Consider the following 17,431-nt stretch of genomic DNA (forward strand, 5'->3'; position numbering starts at 1 on the left):
ATTGCTTCTTTAGAATGAATAAATTTTCCTAAGATTCTTTCATTTCAGCAAGCTTGTCAACTCCCCTGGGTCAGCTGGCAGTGTCAAAGAGGAAGCTGGGAGGTAATCATGAAGGAGAAGCCAAAGTCATCCTCCTATCGGTAGCAAGTATCCTCCTTGCAGCAGCTTGTAGATCTTAACATGCTGCCATGTAGGACTGAAAGATTTCTAACAGGAACTATTACAGGGCTTCCTGCATGAGATCAATACTTTTAAGAATGGCATTATGCAGCACACAAAGGTCAAAAACATTTTTAGTTGACAATTTGCCTGGAACTCACTGAAAACCGTACCACCAATAACCAGTTACCTCCTATGAGACATCAGTTGTATCTGACTTGGGTCCATCTGTGATTTGACTGGCAGGTTCAGGTTTAGTTCCTCCCTCATGTGCCACCCTAGTCTATGAGGTCATATTTGTCTGTCTGGGCTCCCCACTGCTGTCTGCTACACCCTGCTGGTTATCTTCCCTAGCTGCTGGATCATTCTGATTCAACTTGTCATCAGATTCCAGTTTTACTTCTTTCCCATTTTCTTGCTTTGTGTGGAGCTGGGATGGGTACTTGGTGCTCTTCACCACCTCCTGGAGATTGTACTCTCTGAACAATATGCAATCTTTCACAACACTCAAGCAACAGACAGCTCTGATGATTTCTACTACCACTGTGTACTGTGGATTCGTGAAATCCACTTTATTTTCCAAATTGAGGCTCCCCACGACTCCTGCTAATTCTTTGATAACTTCTCTATTGACATGACTATTATTTCGAGATTTGTATACAATTTGAAATGTCCCTTTGTTTGGAGCTTTAAACCAAGGTTCCAGGAATGTTTCCGCATATTTTTTCATATCTTCCAAGAAAGCTTTGCCTGTGCCTGAGATGGGTAACGTTCTCAAGATGACTCGGGTCTTCTTCTTAGTTTTATACATATCTTGGAGAATATGATGCACCAATTTCTCAGGTTCTATTGCAAGTATCCTGATGAACACTACGTTATTTGCTCCACTTTCCACTGACTGGAATCTTCTCAGCCTCATCTCTGTAGACGCCTTAAGGTCACCAACTTCTTTCTTCAGAGCAGCCTCTGCGTCATCGTCATCTCCCTCACTGCCAGAGGGTTGCGGATCCTTGTCTGAAACTTTTCTGGCCCACATATATGTCATCGCCATACTCGTTGAGCAGGCTGTAGGCCTCCTCCATGCACTTGCGCTCATTTATGTTGCACATGATGAGGATGCCCTATAATTCGGGCTCCAAGTGCCTGGGCCCACCGCTGTCGCAGCTCATTTGGCCTGTACCTACTGGGTCCTATTTTTGTGCTTCCCTCCCACCAGCCTGGGCGGGTTGTTGGGCATAGTTGGCCATGGTGCCACTCAGCTGAAGTGAGACAAACGTCTCCGACGATCCAGAAATTTTAAACGGAAAATGCCAGAAAAAAAAAAATTAAAAGTTTTTGGATGGGCTTTTTGGCATAGCAAGTGAAGCTGCCGTCTGTAACATTGACATACCAGATATGGTTGATGGTTTCTGACCTGACTGCTCCCCGTTTGTGCCAACTCCCTGCTAATGCACCAGGGCAAAGGCTACAGAAGATGGCCCAAGTGCTTAGGCCCTTGCTATCAATCTGCGAGTGCTTCTGTGCACCCAGCCATGGCCATTACAGCTGTTTGGGGAGTGAACCAACTGATAGATCTCTCTCTCTCTCTCAACCTCTCCCCCTCTCTGTATCTTTGAATTTTAAGTAAATAAAATAACTTTAAAGAAATGAAGTATTTTGAGTTAAGCTCTGCTCTGAGCAGTGTGATAAAATCTCACAACATTAATTTCTGCTCTACCTGGGTTGTGAATCATCCTTCTGGCAAATGTGTTTACACTGTATGCACTACCTGCCCATCACTTTTTTGGTAGCCATTCTGGTTATGAGGTACACGAAGACATTATCTCAGTGCTCATTTGTTGGTTTTGTTATTACCACTAACTTTAGACATTCACCAGGGGTTTTAGAATATGGCTCCTGCAGATAAGGGAGTTCGCATTCTTTGAAAATACATTCTGTGCAGATTATCTCCTTTTACTTTTTCAAAGGATTATTTTTTTCTGAAATAAAGATGCTACAAAAAGCATTAACATTCTTGAAAGATGAATTTTCCATTTTGTCTTTTTTAAAAAAATTAGTATCAGGTATTATAGCAGAGTCAGGTCTCTCTTCCCTTTTTTTACATAGATACTAAAATCTCTTTTATTCTTCAAGTTTTGTTCATTTTATTTCCTATTTTGTAGTCTTCCCTTGCGTGTACCCTGGTCAAACCACCCTTACCATTTTTCATTTTTAATAGAAATGTCAGATACTGTCTGTTCCTTTTACTACAGGCTTTCTGACCTCACACAGCCCAGTGTCCACATTGCTGCCACAAGGATGACTTAAAAGCATGGAATCATCATCATGCTAGAGAAGAGGTTGTTAACCTGACGTCATCTGTGGCGGTTGAGCTTTGCAGATCTTAAATGAAAGATCAAAATCAGTGTTTATGATTATTTTCTTTGAGAGGGGAGCTTAGGTATTTTATTTCTCCTTGAAAGGGTCTATGTGTGGCACCCTCCCTGACTGTTAATGTCACACCAAAGTTCAGCTGCTGAAAAATCATGAGAACAATGGGTATCTCAATCCTTTTCTGTCCCTCAACACACACACACACGTGTTCTTTGTGTTTCTGGAAATGTGGCTACTAGAAATCCAAATGTGATTGATTACTGTTCTTTTCTCCCCACTTAAGAGTGGGGAATAATAACTGTTTGGAAAGTGTCTGTCAATGTGGACTGCAAATCTGTTAATTAGAAAGCAGGCTGTTACAAATGGATCAGGTCTAAGTATGCTTTGCATATCACAAAGACACCTAAATTAAGGAAAGCTGTGGAAGAGCAGATAGCCATTTTTCAATTACATATGACCAGTGTGGCAGGTGTTGATATCAAAGGTCTGGAAATGCCATGTCTGCCTATATAATTTGGAGTCACTGCTCTTAACATAGGCAGTCAGTCTGGAAATTTCTACCCCACTCGGAACAATGATGTTTTGAATGTTTCCTATTTGTGCCTTTGCCAAGATTTCACCTCATTTAATGCTTTTATGTTTATGCACATGAATATTTACCGGGGAATAGACTTGAGTATTTTAAAAAAATCATCCAGCTTCCTCAACTTCATCAGGTTATGAAGATGCTATTTCACAAACACTCAAGCTACAAATCAAAGGGATATGGCATCTTTTTATATTATCAGGCAACATGCTGAAGAAGAAAATGAAATGGAGTTTGTGAACTTTATTACTCAGGGTGACAAGTTAATATGTGGGTGATGGTGTGCAGCTCCCAAATGAGATTTGTTGCAACCTCGGAACTGTGTAAAATGTCTAAAGAGAGAGGGAAGCTTCCACGCTTTGGACAGCCTCATTGGATCTCCCGAACAAGTTAGATTGGAAACTTGTAAGTCCACAATCGTTTGCAGGCAATAAAGTGTGTGAAGTGGAGAGCAGGGAGAGACTGTGCATGCATGAAGAATTTTAATGCCTTAAGCTTTCTTTTCATTTTATTAATTTCAGCATAGCCAGGCCAATGCAATAAGGAAGTCATCAATCTTGCAGATGTCTTTTTTCCCTTACAAGAGGCAAAAATGGTTTGATTTGGATACAAGCATCATAGAGCAGGAAGCCAAAAAAAAAATAGAATCAAATCAAATATGACTTTTTTTTAGCTGTTATTATTCCTAAGAATATCAGTATTCTCAGAGGTAGAAGAATGCTTTTGGAATTTCTGGTCTCTGCATTGAAGGGTTATTGGTCATTTGGAATGTGTGGTTTTTGCCACACATTCTCAGAGGTAGGAGAATGCTTTTGGAATTTCTGGTCTCTGCATTGAAGGGCTATTGGTCATTTGGAATGTGTGGTTTTTGCATGAAAGAGCCCTGCTCCAATAGGCACTGCTGGGGCTGCTTCCAAACCGATTTGTGTTTCAAGACTGTGCCTTTCTTCTTTGCAAATAATATACTGTATGCTGGGTAAGAAGGAGGAAAAGAGATGAAGTATCTGAAACCATCTGATTCATTACTATCCTCTTTGCTATTGATGTAATGTCAGAAGAGGATCACGGAACCAGATAGGGCTAAGCCATTCTTTTCAACTTGCCTCTTGGGGTCTTATCTGTCATGCTGTACTAGACTAGACAGTGCAGGTGGAAAACAGATAAACTTGAACCACTTGTCTGATTAAATCAGCCAATTGCTTCTGTGGTAGTTCAAATAAATGGTGTTTCTGTGTCCATACCTACATGTATGTTTAGTAGGAAATTGTTACCTAATGTTTTTTATCTTGCATTTCCATCAGAGTTTAAGAAATGTTAGGAAACTGTTTTGAAATCTTTGTTATAGCTTGATCAAGGCTCACATGTTTTTGTACTACAGCAAGGTGTTCTTGGTTTAAATGGTTTTTACATTTTTTTGTTGCATAAATATTTTGATGACTATGTGTTTTTCGTGGAAAGTGCTAAATTAGGACCACTGATTGAACCAAAATTCCTATCTCTCTTTTTTTCTAAAACCATACTAATGTACTTCATCTAAAAAGCAGGATTTCCAGATCAGATCCTTATTTACTTAAGAAAGAAAAATATTACATGATTCTGAAAGGACAAAACTTATGTTTGTAGGTTACTCTTCCCTTGTTAAATCAGTGAGTAAAGTGGCCTTGAAAGGGACACTCGACTGCAGAAAGCATTATTTGAGTGCTTCATAAATGTCAAACTCTGTGACAGGCATTGGGGAGAAAAAGGCAAATGTTATGTCATTTAGAAATGTAAGTAAAGATATTTAACAAACAGTCCTAACACAATGTGATGAGTGATGTGATAGGAAATGTGGTTCTGTGAGTTCAGTGTCAGTGGATTTCTGATTCAGTTAATCTCATCTGCCAAATGTAAATATTTGTGTAGTGAGGAAATGTCACCTCTGTTCACCACTGGAAATTACTATTTATCAAGTTGTCATTTCCTTGGATATTTTTGCTGGGTCTTGCCTAACAGATGATAAATAAAATAGAACTGTTTTCAATAAAGCCCCCTTGGACCTGTAAGTTCTACTTTTCATGATATTTATGGGATATGTTTATTCTGTGGTGCATCTGATTTGTTTTTGTTGTTGTTGTTTGTAAAGTTTTATTTATTATGTGAAAGGTAGAACAACACACGGAGAAGGAGCAGCCAGAATTAGAAACATTCCAAATGTTGGCTTAACTTGCTATCCCACAACACTGTTTGCTCCATGCTCCTACACCAAACTGATCTTTTGCTGAAGCCCTGAACTGCTGTCTTCCATAGATGTGACACTGATGAAAGTCCCCACTATAACTGTTTTGTCACCTTCTTCCTTGGATCTTTCATTTTTTTCTACGTGAGAATGGTTATTGGGTCTAAATCTAATTGATTTAGAAGACTTCAGAAAAGATTATATGATTGTGTCCTTGATTTACATCTTATGTCAAAGCTCCATTTTAATTGATTGTACCTTTTATTCTCAGCAACTTAGTTTTATATTTTTATAACATTTTATATAAAAGCAGTTGTATTTTTTGGATGTGAGAGGTCCCTGGATTTCAGAACCAGGAAGGAAGATGTAAAAAACGAAGAACTAGGAACACCCTGTATCTAGGTGAGTGAGTTGAGAGTTGGTGTCAACTGCATGTGCCCCAGACAATGAGTTCCTATGTAGCTGCTGTTTTATAAAGAAGGCCCTCCTCTGTTTTTCATAGCTTAACTTTCCCTGGTTGTCTTGTCCTGGTAAGATCTAGCATCCTTAGTGCTGTGCTGGAAACCCTAGTGGGGCCATCTTCAGTGCTGGCATTGGCTCTACTTTTATCTCAGCAACTGTGAGCATGAGGTTCTCTATCCTCTTGCACAACCCCCTGATGACATCAGCAGAAACCCTTGTACATGATATCCCCTAGAAGTTGAGACAGAGTTGATTCAATGGAAGAGGTACGATTATCTGAGATGGGGGTCCAGGGCACAGGAGATGTTGGACATGGATGGATAAGAAAGTCAGTTTGTGTACTGGAAGAATTTGGGGACTGAGCACAATTGCATCTCTGTAATGAAAACCCTTATAGGACAATGAGTGTGGGTTGGTGAATAACTTGAAATGGTAGGGATTTTAATAAATGCCTCTGTTCAGCCTGAATTTCAGATGCAGGTTGCATCCATGCAATGTTCTAAACTATATTCCACACAATGATATCTACTGCATAAATTGCCCTGCTCTTCTGAACAGAGCTCAGGCAGCCCACTTACCTGTGAAGAACTGACACAACTCCCTAGCTCCTGTGGAGATGCTTAAAAATACATAAAGCAAAATCATATACCCGTAAATGCATTGTGAGCTTAAAAGCACTCAGTTGGTCCTGCCAGATTTCCCTCTGCCTTGGAGAACTGGAATAATTATGAGTGCAGACAAAATGAGATTTCTTTTGCAGGCAGGTTTTTGTGATTCCCTCCTGGACTTTTGTTCAGAAATTCTTTCCAGTTTCTTAGTAGAGCTAAGTGAAATTGCTGCTGTAAGACCAGAGGGGGGCACCAAATAATCATGATTGATATAGAGTGGTTTGGCTGAGCATCTGTGGGAAGCTCAGGCATCGGGCCTGCGATGCCTGTGTGTCTGTTTTGAGCATTTTGGACAGAAAACATATTGAGGTCTTTTTGCTTACTGAATTTTTGTTATATATGGGACTAACACTGCAGCGTCAGTGGCCCCAAATGTGCTCAATGAATGGAGAAGCACTTGGCAGAATCTATGATTACAACATAAAAATTTCCTACCTACTTAGAAATGAATGGGAGGGAGAGGAGAAAAAGAGAGGCATAGAGAGAGACACACAGAGAGAATATTTCCTATCAACAGATTCATTCTATAAATGTACACAATGGCAGAGGCAGAGATAGGGTGGAAGTCTGGAGCCACAAAGTTAGTCAAGGTGTCTTATGTGATTGTAACAAGAACCCAGCTACATGAGCCATTACCAGAGCTCCCATGTGTGTATTAGAGGCAAGCTGTAATTAGCAGGTGGAGCTGAGAATCAGCCACAAAAACAGCATTGGAGGGCAGGAGTGTGGGGATGGGGCTTTTCTTGGTCTTTCTTAAAGATTTATTTCTTTTTATTGGAAAGGCAGATATACAGAGAGGAGGAGAGACAGAGAGGAAGATATTTCATCCAATGGTTCACTGCCCAAGCTACCGCAATGACCAGTGTTGCGCCAATCCGAAGCCAGGAGACAAGAGCTCTTCTGGGTCTCCCACGTGGGTGCAGGATCCCAAAGCTTTGGGCCATCCTCGATTGCTTTCCCAGGCTACAAGCAGGAAGCTGGATAGGAAGCAGAGCCATGGGGATTAGAACTGGTGACCATGTGGGATCCTGGGTGTGCAAGGCAAGGACTTTAACCACTACGCTATCACGCTGGGCCCCTTGGTCTTTCTAATGCGAAGGTATTTGGGGCAGTTGTGTTAACTGTCCTTGGGAAGTTGAGGAATATCTAATCCATTTCAGGAAAGGAAGAGAAAACTTTTAACAGTGCTCATCCTTGGTGGTTCCCAAAAGACCAGCTCCCTTTCCTGTATTTCCCAAACCTGAGGTTCTAAGCTGAAGACAGCTTTTGAAACCGTGCCACCAAAGTGGTTGTAATTTATGTAGTGTGGAAAAGTAGTGTGCCAGGTGTGCTGCTGGTTATTACCCTTTGTGTCTGCAGTTAGCTTATGTGTGATTATAGTGAAGTAACTTTGAGTCAAGGAAGAGCCAGAGCAAAGGCGTGGGATGTGCTCTCTTTAGCCTGGGAGCCCTAGGTGTGCTTACTGCTTTCTTGCCCAATATGTGATAGATTCCAAGTGTACCTGCAAAATATAGTGAATACTGGAAGCAGTTAATTATCATCATGTGAAGCTTTAAGTCTCCCGTAAGCCTGGGCTCTTGTTTATCATCTTAATTCTCCTTTTCAACTTTCAGGATGGTTTGGGACTATTTCAAAGCCTTATGCAACCATTTCTCTGTTACGTTAACACCAGTGCTCATTTTCCTTTGCTTTATAGGGCCACATTACAAAGAGAATAGATTCATATTGTCTAGGAGACTGAGACCGTAAGGCTCCTTCTGCCTGCTGGCACCTTTAAGTGACGATATTTTAACTTGGTATCTGAGAATCTTGATTCTGGAGCCAGACTGTTGGGGTATAGGAGTACAGACTGCTCCCTTCTTAGGACTTTACCAAGTTTCCTATTGTTTCTCTGCCTCGGTTTCCTCATTGATTAAGTGAGGAAATGATAGTGTTCTAGGGTTAGTGTAGGAGTTATACACTAAGCTGCTAGGACAGAATCCAGTATGTAGTATTTCATAAGGACATGCTAAATCAGTGTTTAAAGGTGATGAAAAACTGACTATGCCAGTTTTATACATTTTTTTTTCTGTCTCCAGAGAAATCTGCCATCGGGAGATACTGACTTAGCTGTTTGCTGTGCTCAGCTTCCTGGCTTTCAAGACATTACAGCTATTTCTTATACTGGCAAACCTGTCTTACCTCTAAGAGAGAGAAAAAAAATGGGGCAAGCAAAATCTTGTATAGAGATCATATTACAACTAACTCCTCCATAAAATTTATTTAACCAACATTTATATAGTACTTACTATGTGCCACGGTCTGTTTTAAATACTGTACAAATATTAGCTCATTTAATCCTCATTATAGCATGAGAATACTTGTTGAATTTCAATTAAGTGATGTGGGAAAATCCTTCAGCCTGGTGTCTGACATGACAACTCTTCAATAAATATTTGTTAAAGTAATGACTACCTGCGGGTGACTTAGTCAATCAGTCTATCTTGTTTGGCTATAAAAAAAAGCAAACAATACATCAGGATGTTCTATTAAGTAGCCTAATGTGTTCTCAGAAACTGGAAACAATTAAGACTCTTCTTCCATAGCATGGCTTAATGTGTATTGAAGGGACTAAAGTGATCTAAATGTTCCTGTCCAATTTTCAATATTAATTCACTTATTATTTTAATGTTTGGCTTAGATGTTCAACAATCAGTAAAGTCTTTAGTGATTTTTAGATTGCTATATCCAACCTGTAATGGATACTGCAGTGAGTGTATCATTTTAAATTTTTCTTTATTTTAGATTTTTGAACAGAAGGTATTGTGGTTCTATTTAAAATGTTAAGATGTGCCACTTTCCCCTCATTTTTGAATTGTATCCCTTTTCTTTGTTCTGATCCGGGAAAATATTTGTATAACGTTTCTTAGTTTGTCAGTGCCCTGAGAAGATTAGTAAATAAATATTTAACATTTGTGATACTTTATCATAATAAAATATTCACATATTAATTCTGAGAAATAAGTATCATAACAATATGTCAGACTTTTCAGACATCATTTGGGAGCACCTGAGAGGTAAATGTTAATTTTTTATAAAGCTACAGTAGAGATTTTTGTTCAACATGTTGTCACTCCAGTCAAGTCTAGATTCTTCTTATAGTTACTAAATCCATTAGTTGCATTTAACATTCAACCCTGCTTCTTGGAACAGTTAACCTGATAGAGAAGAATCAGTGTATTTACTTCAGACTCCCATGGTTTCTGGGTCTGTCTCTTTACTTGCTCTCTAGCTATCAATCATAATGTTCTTTTTTCTGAGCTGTGACAAGCATCTGGTGAAGTGGAATTTTGTTTTCTATGGCCCGATTGAGATGTGGCAATTGAAGGGTGCTTGGAGAAGTATGAATAAATTTCCACAAGAAGCGCAAGTTCCCTTGATGGTTATGAAGATGTGGACAGGAATGATCAAATCTGCAACCTCTTCTCAAGTGCCAGATGAAATGTTATTGACAGTGTTGGAGGGCATGTGTGTGACTGTGGGCAAGTCCTAGGCTCAAGCAAGTCACTGTATCTAAAGACACAATGTTATTGAAAGTAACTACTGATGTGAAGGGCCATCTTGGGCTTCATCCAGTGCTCAAAACCGTAGGGTAGTCAAACTTTATGAATTGAAACTCTGTATAATGTTTTTCCCAACCCAGTCAAGTGTATCTAGCAGTTCGGAAGCCTGCAGAAGTGGCTATTTGAGTGACCTCAAAAATTCCCGTCTGATTTTGACACTCTGATTTTGAAAGGGCATTAATAGCAGGAATGATGGCATCATGGACAAAGGGTTTCATCACAAGGGTTAGATTTTAGCTTGTGAACTTAAGCTTTCTAATTTTGATTTTAATGATGAATTACAAACTTCTCTATGAGGCAGGGTCATGCAGTTTTGGCTTATGTGGCACATTTGTGTGTCCATTCCTATACGTATGTGCACAGCCAGCCTGTAAATCCGAATCTGTCTTCTGCTGCTTTTCTGTCTCCTTTCAAGATAATGTCTGTCGCTATGGTCCTGGGATTTAGTAGTTTGGTTTTTGTTCCTTACATCTCCCTCAAGTCATGGATCCCCTGAGCCATCGTTCATTTGCCCTGTTCATCATCACCTGAAGGTACTTCCCATGCTATTTGCCTTATCCAGTTGTTCTCAGCTTTTCCTTTTCACCTGCACTGCCCATCCTTTAAATGAAACATGCTTGGCTACCTTTCCCTTTTTTCGGTGCTTCTGCAGTTTGTTTTGTTTTGAAAGGTTGAAACTTCTTAAGAGTAAGGACCAAATCTTTGTAATCTTCTAGTTATCGCACAATATTTTGGGTATGAAAACAGGTACTCAAACACTTAGAAAGTGTAAATTTGCCTGATCTACTTTATAGTTCCTAAACAAATTTAGCACTTCAGAGAAATTACAGATTACTTCAGAGAAATTCATTTAAAAAACAACAACAACAGGAGTTCTGCTTTGTATTTGTCTGCTTTGAACTACCTTCAACTTCAATCATGGCAGTAGACTTCAGATCACTGGGAGTTTTCTCTGTTGGGAAAGGGTGTTAAGACTAGATATCCCCAAACAGCTTTAATCACCAAAGACATTATTCAAATAGATTTTCTAATAAGTTGCTGAAGAAAGCTTATTTAATGTTTCATGACAGACTTTAATAAAAATGATCTGGTTAGACAGATACAACTTTATAAGCCACGATACTCAAACTTATGGTTATGTGAACTAATTTACTTTGGTGTATATTTTTAAAGCTCCCTGGAACCTGATGACAGTCGTATTATTAGGCAAATATACTGAGTCATCAGTAAAGAGTTGCTAAAGTGGAAGCATAATTATATATATATATATTTATATATATAAATAAAAATTATGTTTATTTAAAATTGTTTATTTGAGAGAGAGAGGGGTAAATAAACAGAGAAAAGGCAAGCACTCTCATCTGTTGGTCCACTGCCTCATTGCCCACACTGGCTGGACCTGACTTGGGCTAAAGCCTGGGAGCAGGGCACTCAGTCCAAGTCTGCAGGGGTGGCAGACATCCATCACCTCTGCTTCCCAGGGTCTTCATTACCAGGAAGTTGCAGTTAGAAACTGTAGGTGAGTGTTGAACTCAGGCATTCCAAGATGGGATACAGTCATCTTAACCAATAGGCCTCTATATATACACACATGTCATTCCCATTTTTGATGACTTATCTTAATTTATACTTGAACCTCTCAAGCTGGATTAGTTTGGCATGTTGCCAAGCATAATGTAATTCAATGGAAAATCTGTTAAATGTTTATTTATGATAAATCTAAAGCCAATTTGATATTAATAGAGGTCCTTGTCTTCACAGAACTTTAAGGATAATCAAATGATTTTGCAGAGATTACGTTTAGTTGTTTCCTTAGATTAATAGTAGTTTGGGATCATAATGATATTTTAGTGCAAACTGACAGCAACCACATCGGCATTATTATCTTTTCATTTTCTTCAGTTTTCTTTCTTAACAGACTTCTTTCTCAAAGCTATTCATGGACATTTGAATTAGCTTAGGTAATATATAAATTAGCATCCTCCCTGGATAGGTGGTTGTTGATGATTATTTTAATTATTATATTATGGTCTATGGCATTATTAAAGGTAGATAATTTAAATTCTGACAAGCTAAAAAAACCAAAAAACATAAATTCTGACAAGCTCTTAAAACTTTTGCTTGTAGGTGAGGCTACACATTTCCTCTCATTCCTAGACTGAGATGTCAGCTGTAGGATAGGATGATAGGTTTATGATCAGGACGTAGGAGGACCTGAGGGTGAGTGGAAGCATGGGGTGTGGTTCTTCTGGAGCCTGCTTGCTGATGCAGCTTTGTGGCTGTGATGTGGTTTTAATCTGATGGAAACTGACACAATATCATAACTGTAACAAGAAAGTCAAAATTTAGTCTTAGGAGGACGCCTATGTTGATCTCACCTTCTGTCCAAACATATTGATAAAACATCTCATTGTCTATGATATCTGAGAAAAATATCTTTTGCACTGTTTTAAGTATAGTCCACTTTAAGGGCTGGCACAGTGACTCCAGAGGCTAATCCTCTGCCTGCAAGTACCAACATCTCACATGAGTTCCAGTCTGAGTTTGGGTTGCTTTACATCCTGATCCAACTTTCTGCTTGTGGCATGGGAAGGCAGTGAAGGATGGTCCAAGTCATTGGGCCCATGTGGGAGACCTGGAAAAAGTTCCCAACTCCCAGCTTTGGATTGGCTCAGCTCTAGCCATTGCAGCCATCTGGGGAGGGAACCAGTGGTTGTGAGATTTCTCTCTGTCTCTACTTCTCTCTGTAAGTCTGCTTTCCAAACAAAATAAACAAATCTTTAAAAGTATAGTCTACTTTAAAATAATAGCATACAGAGTCATATTATTTTAACAAAATTCTTTCTAAATTGACCACGTGTTTTATCTCTCAAAGTGCAATTAAATTTTTAGAAGTTATTTTTTTCAGTTGGGAATTTATTGAGTTAAAAAAAAACAAATTATGTACTTTTCCAAAGAACACATAATATGCATTTCACTTACATTTCCTTTCACATTGTGTTTGTGTGAGAATCTTAAAAGTTCAATTTATTGAAGTAGAAACTAAAAGATAATAGAAACAAAGAAATAAATTTTTCAAAAAATTGCTTAAATAAATGTTTATCACCTTAAGAATTATGCAAAAAACAACCTGAAACTCAAGCATATTGTTCAAAAAGTCACCTTTTCATTTATAAACTATTAGGTAGACTTAAAAGTCTTTGTGAAGATATTTAAAATCATGCACCATTTTCTGTGAAATAAAATATATGTATATGCAATAATTAACTCTCGAAAACTGAACTGTATGTATCAAATTGTTCATTAAGATAGACAGATAAACTGGCATAAAACAATATGTCCAAATTCAATGCTTTCTCCTACATACTCATGGAGTTCTTACCTTATGCTCAGTTTTCTCTGTGTGCCAGGTTCTGGGAAAGCACCTTGAGGGCTTGCTCATGTTCACTCATCACAGGGCCACACTCAGACTATCCTGGGTGACCCAGAAAATGGAATGATTCCCTAGTTTAATGGTTTCAGATTATTTGAAGTAGGAACTCATAGACCACTGATGTGAAGGTAAGTTGTTTAATGGAATTAAAGAGGCAATGTAGTAGGCCCGGCGGTGGCGTGGCCTAGTGGCTAAAGTCCTCACCTTGAACCACTGGGATCCCATATGGGCGCCAGTTCTAATCCCGGCAGCTGCACTTTCCATCCAGCTCCCTGCTTGTGGCCTGGGAAAGCAGTCAAGGACGGCCCAAAGCTTTGGGACCCTGCACCTGTGTGGAAGACCCAGAAGAAGTTCCTGGATCCTGGCTTCGGATTGGCATAGTATCGGCCGTTGCGCTCACTTGGGGAGTGAATCATTGGATGGAAGATCTTCCTCTCTGTCTCTCCTCCTCTCTGTGTATCTGACTTTCCAATAAATAAATTAAAAAAAAAAAAAGAGGCGATGTAGTGAATCAAGACAGAGATTTGGTCAGGCCATTGCTTAAGATATCTGCATCACACATGAGAGATTTCTGGCACTGCTGCTGATTCCAGCTCCCTGTTGAAGTGCACACAGGGCAGCAACAGTGATGGCTCCCACAGCTGGCCTGCCACTCATAGGTGAGGCCTAGATTGAGTTCCCACTTTCCAGCTTTGGCCTGGTCTGGTTCAGGCTACTGCAAACATTTGCGAGTTTCTGTCAATTTTGTCTCTTTCTGTCTTTATGCTTCTAGAATAAACTAAAATAAAATTTTAATGAAAGAGTTGCCTCTTCGAAGGTGACATGTAACTGTTGTTGAGATTGCCTCTCATGGTGAAAACTGGACAAATGGATAGTTAGATATTAAATAACCAAAAAGGCTTGTATCCCAGGAAAGAACATCTGTTCTTTATCATCTTACAGTTCCCATAGAATGAACCATTTGGCTTGGACTGAAGAAGCAGTCCCTGTCTTTGGAACTACTGTGGAACTATATAAAGGGGAAGATCTCCCACAACAGAGCTGTACTGCCCAAGCATGGGGGAAGCCATGGTTTCTAGATTAAGCCGTTGCTGTCTCTTAATACCTTCCACCTTTCAACTACACTGAAATTTGTAAGATCAAAGATTGGAGTTGCTTGCTGGGCTAACAGCCTTCACTTATGAATTTAAAGACCCAAGTAAGTGCCTGCAATAAAGGGCTGCATTAGAATGCCCATTTCCTCCCAAGAACCATTATATTACATTATGATGCCAAGATTTGTGAGTATGTGACAGCTGCTTTCAATACAGAGAACTAGGCCTCTATTCTGCCCATAAAAACAACCTTAAAAATTGGTTGGTAACTTACTTACTTTGTATGTGAATAAATAAAATGTGGGAAGACTGTAATTTCCTAGTCATACATCTATTGCATGACACAGCTCTGGCTTCCAAACCTTCGTTCTTGCAGTAGTGAGATCATAGATACTTTTTCTTTCTCTAGAAAATTTTTTTTTCTTCTGTATTTGTCTAAACCTTACATGATTATATTGCTTTTATAATTAGACTGCAAATGTTATGAAAGCAGAGAAGTCTTTTTTTTTTGAAGAGTGAGAAAGAGATTTTTACACTGCATGGTAATAACACTCTTGTTCCTCTTTTGCATTTTGGTGTGCTGATTGTAACCACTCTTGCTGTCTTCTGTGGGAATGACCTGAGGACAGATGGAAACAATGTATACAACATGCAGGAAAATGTCTTTCTTGACACAGAATATCATTAATGTCTAAGTGATTAGACTGTGCAAAAATTGGTACTTAATGTAAACTAAACTGATTCATGACCAATTCTCAATAGAACTAGTATAAAATTGTCAATATTCATTACTTTATTTCTTCAAGTTACAAGATTGTGTTGGAGAAACTTGATTATATCCAAATCTGCACGCACAGTGGTTCACTTCCCAAATGACCATTGTAGCCGGACTGGACCAAGTTGGACCAGGCCAAAGCTGGGGGCCTAGTAAACCATCTATTTCTTCTACCTGGGTGGCAGGAGTTCACGCACTGGGGTTGTCTTCTGCTGCCCTCCCAGGTGTATTAGCAGGGAGCTGGATCAGAAATGCAGCAGCTGGAACAAGACCCATGCCAGTATTAGATGCTGGTGTTATATGTGGCATCTTAAAAACTGCACCATAATGCCATCTTTAAGTAAATAAATATTTCAAAAAAAGTTTTATTCGTGACATTGTTCTATTTAGACTTGTGAAGAAAGTTTTGGGCAGAAGAGGGTAATACATTTCTTCTGTTCTGATTTGCTCCTCCAGGATGACTAGCTGATGCATTAGACTGTATGATTCAACTATGTGGAAAACTGACTTAGGCGTTAGCACGAAGAGTTGGGAACAAATTCGGACTGTGTGCATGCTGTAAACCAGTCTTGAGGTTTACTGCAAGATGTACATTTTGTGCAACTTTCTTTCATTTAGGCACATGTTTGTGTCTATGGAATTTTAATCTTTTAATATTAGGAACTGTATTTTGGATAGGGGAAATGGAGAATTAAGGTGGTGCTGTTTGTCAGGCAAGCTCTTTGACAGGGAAAACTTTATGGCTTGGTAGTCTAGGAGGTTAAATTTAGTGTATCAGGAAGTTATTGAAATACTGTCTGATGAAACACCTACTTTAGCCACGTTTGAAAACTAAAAAGCCAAAAGGCATTTCAAAACTATATATACACACAAAAAATCTCATTGATGTTGCTATATGGTTTGAATGTTTTTGTTTCTCTAAAATTCATCTTTCCTTCTTTTGTGCTTAGATTCTAGGTGATGGTACTAAAAGTGGGTCCTCAACAAGTAATTATGCTCCCACAATCTGCCCTAATGAATGGGTTAGTGCTTTATGGAGAAAGCTCAGTGAGCTGCCTGCTTCCTCCAGGCTTTCACTCCGGTTCGATGACACCGTGAAGTCTTCCTGGTGAGGATGCAGTGACAAGGGGCCATTCTAAAAATAGGGAGCACAATTTTATTGGATGCTGAATCTGATGGTGCTTTTATCTTGGTCTTCACAGCTCTGCAAAAAATAAATGTCTGTCATTTATAAACCAATAAGACTAAGTTCATTTGCTTTAACAGCAACAGTGGGCTAAAACGAATTCTGAAAGTCGTGTTTAGTCTTCAATGATTTTGTTTAAAAAATTCTAATGACTGAAAATTGTTTATGGAAGACTGAGTTATAGCAAAAATCAGGGTTTATAGAAATTGAGGGATATTTAGAGGCACAGATAAGCCAAGGCCACCTCCATTGAAGAGCCCAAGTGACTGAAAGTTCCAATGGAACTTTCCCAATGGATCTCTGATAGGTAGCCTGTTTTTGTGTGGATTCAACAGTACAGAGTGTTACGTATTAAGGCTTGTCTAAGAATTTGATTCCAGGAACCTCAGAGATCGCAGCTGTGTGAATGTCAGCATGAGTCAGTAACTTTCAAGGCTATAAGAATTCATAAACTGTCAGTTCTGAAGATATAGAAAAACACAAAGGTTTGAATATCTCTCACCACTGCCCACTAGTTTTTGAGTGATGAGCAGAACATAATTAGCCCACAGGTCTATCTGTGATAAATGTTGTCTATACAGTTCAAGTTCAGTGTATCTTTCCTTGTACCAAACTTGAGGCTATCTTTTATATCTAGGGTCATTGGTCTGAATATTTTAGAAGGCTCCTATATTGGTTGTAGGGCTGGTGTTGTGCTATAGCAAGTTAAATCCCAATCTGTAATACCAAAATTTCCTGTATGAGCTAATTCATGTTCTGGCTGCTTCACATTCAGTCCAGTTCCCTGGAAAAAACAGTGGAAGATGGCCCAAGTGCTTGGGCCCTTGCACCCATGTAGGAGACCTGAATGAAGCTCCTGGCTTCTGACTTCAGCC

At 39.2% G+C, this 17,431-nt stretch overlaps 1 pseudogene; it reads right to left on the reverse strand.

Annotated features, from left to right (window-relative positions):
- Positions 1-1,328, reverse strand: LOC121156938 (annotated as a pseudogene).
- Positions 1,329-17,431: the final 16,103 nt, after the last annotated feature.

This window comes from Ochotona curzoniae, unplaced genomic scaffold (assembly GCF_017591425.1).
Source record: "Ochotona curzoniae isolate NIBS_2020 unplaced genomic scaffold, NIBS_Ocur_1.0 contig_3498, whole genome shotgun sequence".
In the NCBI taxonomy this organism is placed as follows: domain Eukaryota; kingdom Metazoa; phylum Chordata; class Mammalia; order Lagomorpha; family Ochotonidae; genus Ochotona; species Ochotona curzoniae.